We start from the raw sequence: 13,251 nt of genomic DNA on the forward strand, positions 1-13,251 counted from the left end.
TTCCCCATGCACAGTTCTGTAGCCATACTAACCTCCATGCTCTTTCTTAAATACATGAAACATACTTTCCTCCAGCCACAAGTTTGTACTTGCTCTGTTCTCTTCCTAGAATAATTCCATTATGCCTCTTTTCAAATGTCACCTCATCAGAGGGGCCTTCCTTGAGTGTTCAATACCATATAACAGTATCCACTCACCACTTCCTAGCATCAGTGCCCAGCATTATTATTTTATATTCATTATTACCACTTTTTTGTTTATTGACTGTCTTTCCCACTAGCATGTTAGGTATTAAATACAAAGACTTTTATTTCTGCTATGCCTGGAACATAGTAGGTGTAAATTCAAGAATTGAATTTCATATCTGGAAATTTACAGATAAAATATTTTTAAGTAGAATACTTCTCTTGTCCTTGTGTTCTCATATTCTTATACATTACAATTTAAAGCCAGTCATAAGTCATGCAAAGCAGGTAAAAGACCTTTTAAAGCTCTACAGAAGGTTCTCAAACTCAATTTGCTACATGGAGCAGAAAAATAACAAAAATGAGTGAAAGAACCCAATTAAAATATAATAGAGTATAGTGGGAATATGTTAACCTGGAGGCTTCACATTCAGTCTAAAAGTATTGGTATACAATTTTTTAAAAGTCCTCTGTAAATCACAATAAATGCCTCCTTGCAAATATGTTCCAAAGGCTGTCAGTTTATGACTCCTATTACAAGAAGAAAATTATCAGACAAACTAGTGAGTGCCATAGAGCTACAAGATTTCCTCATTCGTGTAAATGAGAATTCCTTCTTTCAGAAGTCCAGTGAATCTTTAAAAAGGTTGAATGTAGGTTGCCAGCTCCAGAAATCTAAATATAGATGAGAATGGAATATTATCCTGTGGTTAAATGAAGGCAAGAGCTTAAAAGAATTACACATAGCATTTAGTGAAATAAAGGGGTATTGAAAATAATTCTTCTCACAATATTTCTGAAAATATTGTTAACACTACTTACCAGTCATTATTAATTTATATTTTCCGGATTACTCTGTCTTCTCTTTTAAAAAAAAAGCATTTCAAGAATTTCTCTTAAACCAGTTTATATACATAAATAATTCAGATTTCAAGGCAGCTGCTCTGACCTTTATCTTCCTTCTTCTCTTGCAAATCATTGAGCAGTGGACAGAAAGAGATACGTTTTTGAGACATAAATAATAATAAAAAACTATCGTAACCCAAAATTAATTTCAGTCAATGTAAGGGCAGAGAATTTTCATTTCCTTTCAAAACATCAGTGCCACAAATCTTAAATGGCAACCTGCTATGTTGTTCTTACCAAATAAATGTCCTTTTGCCAGACATTCCTGTGGCATAAAGGGCTTGAATAACTTTCTGGAGAGTTTACCACAACCTATTCTTCTCCAGAAGCTTCCGAATGATTAAGCATTCCTCAGATCACACTTAAAAAACACTGGAGTATACTGTAATGTAAATTAACACACTGGCATGCTATTGGCAATCTACCTGTGCACACAAGCCCAGCACACTCACATGCACTCAAACTCACATATACTCACTGTTCTAGTTTGCTAATGCTGCGGAATACAAAACACCAGAGATGGATAGGCTTTTATAAAAAGGGGGTTTATTTGGCTACACAGTTACAGTCTTAAGGCCATAAAGTGTCCAAGGTAACACATCAGTAATCAGGTACCTTCACTGGAGGATGGCAAATGGCGTCCGGAAAACCTCTGTTAGCTGGGAAGGCGCATGGCTGGCGTCTGCTCCAAAGTTCTGGTTTCAAAATGGCTTCTCCCAGGACATTCCTCTCTAGCAAGCTTGCTCCTCTTCAAATAACATCACTCACAGCTGCACTGCATTCCATCTCTGAGTCAGCACATTTATATGGCTCCACTGATCAAGGCCCACCCTCAATGGGTGGGGCCATGCCTCCATGGAAATATCCCATCAGTTATCATCCACAGTTGGGTGGGGCGCATCTCCATGCAAACAACCTAATTCAAACATTCCAACTTAATCCCCACTATTCTGTCTGCCCCACAAGATTGCATCAAAGAATATGGCTTTTTCTGGGGGACATAGTACATTCAAACCAGCACACTCACTTATACAATAAATAGTTTTAGGAAAAGTTTCAAATTAAGATGGTAAAAACAGACAACATTGATGGAGTGTGATAATCTTGGATTTCTCTTCCGAGTCTTAAATTTTATATCTAGTGGGATATATCAGTGATTCTTATCCATCCAATGGCCAGATACTTTTGCAATTACCAGTACAATAGATAATTGTCTTTTCTTTGCTTCAGTATTTTATAAGTATAGTCTTTAAAGATGAAAGAATTCTTTCAAAAATGAAGTTGTTTCTTTCTTTAACCTTTTTATTTCTAAAATGGCCAAGGAACAAAATTCTGCTTATGATCAAGTGGTGAAGAGCTACAAAATGGGAGGGTAGCTAGGTGACAGAGACACAATAATGCTTAACATTGCTTGGTTGAGCTTAAGCTATGCATTCTAAAACATGAACCATGAAGAGACAATCATCCTGTATCTATAAAGCTACAGATAGCAGAAGCATGGTTTAGTTTAGCCACACCTAAAAAGCAATCAGGAGAGACCATTTCAAGCTGGTATATGAGACCTCAAGTGGTCTCGTGGGAGTCCCAACCCAAGCAACAAATGTCACTGGTCCCCAGCCTCCCCAGCCACTCCCCAGAGTGGGTTGGCTTCACTCTGAATAGCAAGCTTGCCATGAGAATACAGCTGGACATCATTGACTTGTTGATGAATTATTTCACGGTTGGTTTTGGCTTTAATTCACTAGTTGGTATTTGTAAAAAAACTTCACATTTTTATTTTCTTTGAAAATAACTCTTTTCTTTCTGACTGCCCAAGTTTTGCATTTATAGGTGCGTAACTTATGGTCCTTGTGCTCTCTTTCCATCGCCTGGGAGAAATTTAACATTGGTGCTTGACTGGAGGCTGTAATTTTAAAAACAAAGAGAAATATTTTCCCACAAAGTGGTTGTAAGTAGCATCTTTTTTCTCATAAGAGTATGAGCACTTCAGTAAGAAACCCTGCCTTGTTCACCATTGTAATCCCTCTGTCCTCACATTGCTGGCCTCAAAACTGGTTGTTAAGTAGTTAAATAAATGAAATAATAAATCCCAAACTAGTTCTAAAGATCCACTAACATAATTGGTGATTCTCTGGTTGACTGTCAATCGCTATAAAACATGAGAACTGGTTCTTGTCAAGAGCTGAGCTGAGTTGAGAGAAAACTGAGGTGAGCAGCCATGTGTCAAAAATAGCCAATAAGACAAAAAGTCAAAATGAAAAAAAAACAACAGTCAAATCTTTAATCACCTAGTACAATAGTATAAGGAAGAGGTTAACCCAGAAAAGCACTGACTCCCCACTGTCCCATTTCGCCTGTGGTACAGAGCCACTGGAACAGGGTCAGATGGATCAGCACTGATATTGGGGGACACCTTACTGCTGAAGGAACCCAGAACAAAAGGTCACATTTTATGTCCCCAGGGTCTGGGGGTAGGTTGGGAATGGGGTTAGGAGTGCAAAAGTTCTGATTACTAAATCAGAGTGTAGGAAAGTGTCCTCAAATACTCTCACTCACTCTTACCTCTAATGAGGTAACAGCAGAGGTGTCTGAAGAAGTCTTTAGTTTTCAGCCCCCTGATAGGGAGGCACATAGAAGGTAGATTTGCCCAAGATATGCACAAGACAATGCAGTCTTTGACTGTAAATTCCTTCAGATACTGCAATGCACTGACTGTGGACCAAGTCTGGTGTCGGAGGGCAGCTATTCCAGTGAGGCCCGTCAGGTAGAGCCTTTGCAATTGCCAATGGCCAGGTCTGAAAAACCACACCTAGGGTTTTGGCCAGGAGCCAGAATCCTCAGTTCTTACTATGAGACAGTGGTTAACTGATTGGTTCTTTAACAATTTCATTCATTCATTCATTCATTCATTCATTCAAAAATTGTATATTTAGTGCCTATTTGCATTAGGGCCTGTTCTATATAGCAGTGAAGGTACCGCCTTCGTGGAACTTACATTCTAGAGGAAGGAGACATACAATAAACAAATCAGCATATAAATGTTTAACATGCAATGCGGCAATAAGCTCAATGCTGAAAACTAAAACTTGTGCATTGGGGGATGCTGTTTTATGGAAGATGGTTAGGGAAACCACATGAAAGAAAAGAGGACATGAACCATATATCAGGCGGAAGAACATTCCAGGCCAGGGTAAGGAGAAGTATAACCTCCCTGAGGTGGAACATGTTCAAAGAAAGACAAGGAGCCGATATGACTGGAGGGTGGCAAAGTAGTGAGCATGGGGTTGTGGCAGAAGATGAGCTAATAGAGGGGCTATGGTAAAGTGGGAGGAGCAGATTATGCAGGACCTTATAGTCCATTTAAGACCATGCAATGGGAAGCTTTTAGAGGATTTTGAGAAGAAGAAAAAGACCCAACCAATATTTTAGAAAAATCACTCTGGCTGCCTTGTGGAGAGACATAAAGGAGCATGGATGATAGAAGGGGGACTAATTAGGAGGTATTGGACTAGGATAGTAGTGGCAGAGGCAATAGGAAGTGTTCAGATTGTGGTTATTTTGTAGGTAGGTCTGACAGAAATTGCTGATTAATTGGAATTCTTTAGGATTTCTTTTAAGTTCTCTCTCCCACTTTCTTTATTCCAGTTCAGTATTCTACTCTCTGACTCACTCAGATTTTAATCTGAAAAACTGCATCAGCATAACTTTTTAGAAACTTGATGCAGTATTCATTTAGTTTAAGTTGTTTGGACAGATAATGCATTTCCAACTTGTCATCTTTGTTGCTAATTCTGGAAGAAGGACAAAGAGAAAGCTGTCAGCAATTAAAGACCCTGCAATGCTTAACCAAACTGGACTGTCTTCCTTACAAGAGTCACCATATAGATTAATTTTTCTTTTGAAAGCCAGGAAGAAAAACACTAGTTTATTTGTCTGCTTTAATACCTTAGGCTATTTTGAATTTTCAGTATCCACTATAGTTATCTTTGCATACAATTCCTAATTTGAAGTCATGTGGGTAAATGCTGTTATTACTATTTTTAGATCCAGACAATAGCTTTGTTGCATTAAATACTGCAGTCCTGTAAGGTAACTTCTCATCCTGTTGGGCCATTCCCTATGCCCTTTACCATATAGTTTCCTTTTTCTATATAACTTTGACATACTATATATTTACTTTTATACTTGTTATTTATTATTCCTACTAGGATGCCATCTCCACGTAACAAATGACTTTGTTTCATTTGTTGCTTCATATCCAGGGCTTAGAACCATATCACACCTATGATAGGGATAAATAAATATTTATTGAGTAAATGAATGAGTGAATGAATGCCCAGATTAAAGAATGACAGTACTAAGTCCCATTACTACTCTATAGGATCTCCTCTGTTTCACATATTATCAGGTGGTATCTGTACTTTCAGGAAAGAAACGTCCTGAAATGTTTAAAGACATATTTATATTTTTGTCACCATTTAGCAAGATATCATTCCTTTATTGGATATTTTTGAATCTCAATTGTCAAAAGACTTATTATTGAATGTGTACATTGTCCTTTTTCATTAATATTCATATTTGTCCTTGGTTTACTAAATAAGTCAGAATTTTCATTGCCTGCAATGTTCATAACATCCTGTCAAAATGCTTTTCACTCCCTGTTTCTATAAAAGACATTCTACAGTTCTTTTGAGCACTGTTACTTCATTCTTTGCTGGACAAAAAAAGTGCTAAACTTTATGTGAATGAAGGTGGTGTTCCAGTTTGCTAAGAGTGCTGGAATGCGAAATACCAAAAATGGATTGGCTTTTACAATGGGGATTTATTATTTCGCAAACTTACAGTTCTCAGGCCATGAAAATGTCCAAATTAAGGCATCAAGAGGTAGATACCTTTTCTAGAGGAAAAGGATGGGAAGGTATGGCTGGTGTCTGCTTGTCCTTTGCTCTGGGGCTGTGTTACTTTCAGCTTCTGATTCCAGTGGCTTTCTCCTTAAGAGGCTGTGGGTTCTCACTTAGCTTCTCCAGAGCAAACTCTGGGCTTCATCTCTTAGCTTAGCATCTCCAAATGTCTGGGTCTGTGTCAGTTCTTGTAGGACCTCCTTGCTTCTCTCAGGGGCAAATTCTGGATTACATATCTTAGCTTCTCTCCAAAATGTCTTTTGCAGCTTCTCTCTAAGATCTCTCTGAGCTCTCTTCAAAATGTCTCTGCCTTTTATCCTCTCATAGAGGACACCAGTAAATTAAGACCCACTTTGAATGCATGCGGTCACATCTCCATGGAAATAATCTAATCAGAAGGTTCCACCCACAATAAGTCTGCCCCCAAAAGATTGGATTAAAAGATCATGGCTTTTCTGGGAGACATAATAGATCCAAACCAGCACAGGTGGCAAATAGGGAATTCATCTTTGTAAATTAGTTTAAAGCCAAGAAACCAGAACACCAGGGAAAATGTCTACATGATAAAAGTTGAGTCCTTTGCTATTTTTGCATTTAGTAGATCTGTCTGCTCCATTAAGTTCGAAATGCCACCAGGATATCATTGCAAAATAGTCTTCTGCATAGTGGGTGAGAATAATGTTTATCTGGCTTTGAAAGTCTGTTTAAATTTTTCTCTGTATTTCTCAAAATGTGGATTATGGATTCCCTGTATACAAACCATTAGGAAGGTGTTTGTTGAAAATTCAGCTTCCTTATTCCCTCTATAAAATTGGGATAATAAAAATACTCATCTCTCTAATATGTTTTGAGGACTATTTGAGATAATAGAGTGCAATTCAACTACCACAATATCTGAGACATGAGGCATTCACAAAAGGATAAGTGAAGAGTCCATTTTACACTTCATTTTATTTCCCCCTGTGGCTCATGCACATTGTCAATGCTTGACAAACGTGGCCCTTTTTAATTGCAGGAAGATGGTACTAGTTAAAAGTCACATCACAGATAAGTGTGTAAAGACATAGACATGAAGCAAAAGGAGACCTATTTTCCTTATATTATACTTGTGTCTCTATAGGAAGGCATTAATGTTTCCATTCAACAAACATTTATTGAGCATCTACTATGGATCAGTCACAACCCCCAGGATACTTCAGTGAACAAAATGGCCTAAAACCCCTGCACTCACGGAGCATATATTCTAGTAAGGGATACTATCAGTGCATTATATAAAATGTTAGAAGATTATACATGCAATGAAGAAAAAACAAACAAGGTGAGGGGAATCAGAAGTGCCAGTTGTTGTAGGGGACTGAGAGAGCAGATCCAAATTTAAATTAGGTGGAGATAGGTGTCGTTGATGCATGATATTTGAACAAAGACGTGAATGAGTTGGAGAGTAAGTCAAGAAGATATCTGGGAGAGTAGAGTTCCTGGCAGAGGGAACAGTTGCTATTCCCCTCTGGAACATGTCTGGTATATTTAAGGAAAAGCAAGAGTACAAGATGGCTGGAGCAAAATAAATGAGAGGAAGAGTAGAACATGATAAATTCAGAGACTCCAGACAAGAGAGGATGCTGGCAGGGTTTTAGTAGTGAAGCCAGGGAAAGGTGGTTGGATCCTGGATAAAATTTAAAGGTAGAGCTAATCTGACCTTTTTTTATGGAAAAAAAAAACGATTTATTTTGGGTAAAGAGGCAGAATAAAGGAGGATCACATCATCTCCAAAAATTGACAAATTGAATGGAAAATTATAAAGTTATAAAAAAGCAAAAATTTACCAAAAAAGCAATAAAATGACAAGATGATCACAGAGTCATTTAATAAAGATTAGTTAATTGGAAGCCAAGTTATGAAAGAAAAACATAGCCTGATTGTATTAGGCTCCTAAAGACATCCATAATCCACCAGAACCTTGTTTGCAAAAGAAGATGTTAACAAAATCCTGAGAAATTTTGCTAATACCACTTCCTCTGCCAACAATTTAGAAAAAAAGACCAAGTAAGTGAATGACATAGTTTGAGGGACAAGTCAGGGTAAATTCTTGAGAATAAAAGGCTCCCTCTGTCTCCACCTGAGCATCTCACAGTGTCATTTTCCCTTCTAGGGCTTCACAATTAATTGAGTCCTGGGGGAAAGCTTTTAAAAAAATATGGAATGCTTCACGAATTTGCATGTCATCCTTGCGCAGGGGCCATGCTAATCTCTGTATCGTTCCAATTTTAGTATATGTGCTGCCAAAGTGAGCACTAATTTTGTTTTTGATAGATTGGATGTGGGATGTGAAATACAGAAGAGAGTCAAGTTTTTTTTTGTTTTGTTTTGTTTTGTTTTGTTTTGAGCAACTAGATGTATAGAGTTGTGATTTACTGAGATGTGGAAGACTGTAGGTGAAGCGGATTTAGTGGGGAAAGATCTTGAGTCCACTGTGGATATGCAAAAAGATCATGTGTTCGCTCACTCTGTCTTCTCTCTTTTTACACACATGCACGTGCACACACAAACATACACGCTTTCTTTAATCACAACTTAAGAGTCTGAGAATGGAAAATGGAAGGTAGTAAAAAGAAAGAAAAATAAATGGGAATATTTTAATAGAAAATATATGCTTCTGGTTTCTCCCACCATTTCTTAGTTCATGATTATCCTATTTTTGGGGGTCATTTGGCATCTCCACTGCTTTTTGCTCCTAGACCCTTTAGCTTACAATTTCAACTAAGGATGGAGAAACAGGAAGATGTTATTTTTCCTGAAGTTTCTTTTAAATCCCTTATAAATCAACAACACTGTGTATCAGGCATAATACTAGTCTCTCTGAGGACATGGTGTTGAATTTCAAGGGGCCGTTTTCTCTTTTCGGTAAATACAGAGAATTTTTTTTGTTTCCAAATAGACAGCTTTTATATATATTCAAGTTTTTGTTTTTGCTAAAGTATTAGCCTTGAAGAAGGTAAGATTTATGAAACTTACCAGGATATGTTTGGATCCACAGCAAAAGTCAACTGCCTGGCCTAGAGCTACTGGTTTATTTTTTCCTATAGGCAGTCGACAGTAGTCAACTGAATACGTTCAAATAAAATTCTCATAATTCACCCCTTCACCTTATAGTTCTATCTACTTCTCAACTCCCACTAAAGTCTTCATGTTTCATTGACCCTTCTCTGACAAATAAGATCCACTCTTAACTGTCTTCTGAAATGCTATTTATTATTTATGTGAGCATTTAATTATAGTCTCTTTTCATTTGCTATTTAAAGTGTTCCGTTTATATAGCATGTCTTAGAAATAGGATTGCAAAGTCCTTGAAGTCAGAGTTTTTAATTTTTCTTTCTTTTAGTTTATTTCAGAATGCAGCATAGCATCTAGTGTGGATCTGGGTAAATGGGACTAAAGACCTTTTACCAAAAACCAGTTCATGAAAGATGCATCCAAATAGAGTGAAATCCTGTTCTTAATGAATATGCAGAATAGTAGGAGAAATAAAACTTTCATACAAATAACTGTAAAATGGGACAAATAATACCAAGTGCCATAAGAAACATTTAGACAACGTATAATGGATTTCAGTAAAGAAAAATAATCCTTCCAGCTTGGTCAGGGGGATGGAGTGGGTGATAGGAAAGGATTTCCAAATAGAAGCAACAGTACAATTAATAGCTCAACAATAAGAAAGTGAGAGACATTCAGAAAATAGTGAACATTTTGGCTGATATGTAGAGGATTAATGGGAAATAAAATTGGAAATGAAATTTGGAAAACAATTGTGGAAATCTTGAATGCCAGAATGGGGAGTCTGAACTCTCACTCCTGGACTGGGTGGACAAGTACGGTGTTTGCAAAGGGATGTGGAATAATCACAGCTGTGTTTTGTGTATATCAATTTGACATCAAAGAGTAAAATAATCCTTTCTCTATGCAATAAACAAAAACACTCAAATAATTACTAATTATTACTTAAGGGAAATAAGCTCTTGGCTTATTGAAATTTACAAACAGATATTGCTTTTAGGATCACAGTTCAGAGAAAGTTATATTACCTTTCTTGCCTTCCCTTTGTAAAATGAAGGAGTTAGATGGATCACTCTGTATTGCAGCAAAGACTGCATTAAAAGGCCAAGTTCTAGATCCATTTTCATCAGTATTTAGCTGTAGGATTTTGGTTAGGACCCATAACATCTCTAAATGGTGTGCTTTCAATGAAATAAAATGAGAGGAGTTACTTCTAAAGTCTTACGGAGCCAAAAATTCAACTCAATGAATCATAATTGTTACAGGAATGCTTAGCACACATAATTAGGCATAATGTAGAATAATTTTATGTTTAAAATTAATGAAAATTTATTATGATTTTATTTTCATTGATACCATTTGATTGAAAAACATTTAATGATTTCCCCATTCTCTGTCTCTCATCATAGAGGCAATCCAGAGCCGCAAATGTATTTCATAATACTACAGTGGGCAAGAGAGGAATCAAAATAATAATGTGGCTTTTGTTGCTGGAGAAGAGGATGAGTACCATTCTTCAAGGACACAAGATAGTGACTCACCTTTTGATGTTTATCTGTTTGTTTCTTTGGGGGTTGAGGTGGGCAGGTAGTAGACAATGAGGACCATGACTCAGTAGATCTCAGGCCCTTGGTCCCGAGTGGAGGAATAAGGACTGGGTGTTATATAATCTTAAAAACAAGGAAAAGAAAGGACAGATCAAGCCCATGAATAAATCATGTGTCTTCTTCCCATGTTGTCCCAAATATCAATCTCCTGCCCTGTTTGCAGAGCTGGATAATTACAACAGAACCAGGAAAACTATGCAAAAAGCCTTGGTGAAACCTGCCTGCCATCTAATTTCCTTCTCTCCCACCCCTCAGACATCTGGGAGTTTACAAACTGAACGCTAGTGCTTTGATCATGCCAGCTTACATTAAAGAATGTTGAGGTCATATCAAATTCTTAAAAATTCTTGACTGCAATGGCCACTGATAAATAATTATAGGATTTAGAAAATCAACATCATTTCATAAAAGAAGTAGTATTTGAAACCAGAGGCTTATTTATGGACAGAACATTTTTCTGTCAGAAAATAAATGATCAAATATCACACCTCGGAAGAATCTATGCTAGAAAAGGAGAATCGGTTATTTAAACTGTATAAAACTTGGGAGATGGTAGGGAGGGATGGGTCTCATAAGATAAAACAATGTATATGCTTGCTAATGATTAGCAGATGTTCAGAAGCAAAGAAAACTCATTTCCATTGGAAAAAGTATAAAAATTAATCATGGAACTTCATAATTTTGAGTCTAGAATTTAAAAAAAAGGATTCTAAGTAGCAATGGGACAGAATAACTAACTTATTTAGGTCATTACAGACTAATGTAATCAGAATAAATACAATATGGAAATGAATGAAGAATGGAATTTTGTTTATCTGAAAACAACTAGACAACAAGATAAATGAGTAAGTGTTATAGGAATAAATTAAGAAATTATACCAATATAATTAAATTGCAAAATAAGGCAGGCGTGTTCTGAAATTGAAGTACAGAGGAAAGGAGGAGGTGAAGAATATGTTTTGAGCATGTCACAGAAAGGAGCATAAATGTGGAAGGAACTGCTCTTCCTGAAAGAATATTTTTCTTATGAGAGTAAATTAGAAAATCTCTGAATTACAGCCAATGCAGTTGAAAAATTATTGAAAAATAAGGTGCACAATTGAAGAATATCTCCAGAAATTCAGTGCCAGCAGCCTATGCATTAAGAGCAGAGACGGGATTTTGGTGGCATTTTAGGTTTTGTGGCCATAGTACAAAAAAGGCTAAATTCTGCCCTGCTAGTCACCACTTCTGTCCACAGAGTCGTCTTGGGCTATAGACAAAAAGAACGAAGAAACTCAAATAAGAACGAGAGGTAAGACAGTGCCTAAAACTCTTCTATGCTACAAAACGCGATAAGGTAGTATTACAGCACACACGCAGTGTGAGTTTCATGCCAAAATCAGGTCTCCAACCTTCTCTTGAATCTAAATGTTGGTATTTTCCAACCCATAGTGAAATGTGTATCAAACTCAGTCAAGTAGAAAGAAAGAGAGAAAAAAATAAAATAGATGGAGACAGAGTAGGACAAAGACAGAGAAATACAGAGACATAGAAAAATAGCCCCCTAGAGAAGGCTTCCTCACCTAGCCTTGTGGAAGAGATCAAGTGTAGGTTCATTACTGTTTAAACTCTGTGATCTGAGCACTAATAGTCTAATGGTAGCCCCATAATACTCCAGGCTCTGAAATAACTTAGCATTCCTTCTTTGGGAAGAAGGAGGAGGAGTGGAGGAGAGAAGTGAGCAGAGAAATGGAAGTCTCCTGTCATGCAGTCCTCTGTTCATTTTCTCAGTTACATAGTTATCCTCTTTAAACACAAAATGTAGAGAATCATCAAATTGACCTACTGTGAGTTTCCTTAATATCCGAGAGACTCTCAAAGACAATCATTTAACTCAATTCACTCTCCCAACAACTTCTGGAAACAGCAGATAAAGAAAGGCCTTTCTCATTACAGGAGTATCTTTGACAGTATATTCACACATGTGTGTTAGCATACATATTTTTGATGCAGTAGAGGAAGATTCAAGCATTTATTTTCTGTTCATTCCCATGGATAAGCTAGAAGGCCTCATATAAACCAATACCCATCGGTTGTTCTATGTACAAAAGGGACCAGACCTGAGGTAGTACATAAAGGTTCAGAGGTCATAAATCTACCTGTCCAGGCTCACACTAAGCACGAAATCTCATTTATCTATTCATAAAATATGAATTGAGCACTTACAGTGTAACGGGCACTATTGTAAGCACTGAGGATACAGCGGGAGGTGAAAAACGCAGAAGTGGTCGCTTCTGTGATGAAACTTGCATTCTAGTGGTGGAAAGGGGAAGAAGATAAGCAAGTAAACAACTGCCCAACAAGCTTAAATCAGTTCATGAACTGTGCAAGATGAAACAGGAAAATGGGTTAGAAAGTGACTGATTTGTGCAACTTTGTATTAGCTGGTCAGGAAAATCTCCCGAAGGAGGAGAGGTTAGGAGCAGTCACCCAAATGTCTGGGGATCAGGGTTCCCCTAGAAGAGCTTGGAGAGTATTCCAGGCACAGGGTTCACAGTGCAAAACAGTGAAGAGATGTTTACTCATCCAAAAAAGTCCTGATTGTGGTTTATACACTTA

The 13,251-nt window shown here is 37.2% G+C and overlaps 1 non-coding gene across 1 annotated transcript; it reads right to left on the reverse strand.

Annotated features, from left to right (window-relative positions):
• Window positions 1-8,180: 8,180 nt before the first annotated feature.
• Window positions 8,181-8,284, reverse strand: LOC119530760. Its single transcript, XR_005216140.1, has one exon. It is a non-coding gene; the product is annotated as a U6 spliceosomal RNA (small nuclear RNA).
• Window positions 8,285-13,251: the final 4,967 nt, after the last annotated feature.

Source organism: Choloepus didactylus, chromosome 3 (genome assembly GCF_015220235.1).
Source record: "Choloepus didactylus isolate mChoDid1 chromosome 3, mChoDid1.pri, whole genome shotgun sequence".
Taxonomy (NCBI): domain Eukaryota; kingdom Metazoa; phylum Chordata; class Mammalia; order Pilosa; family Megalonychidae; genus Choloepus; species Choloepus didactylus.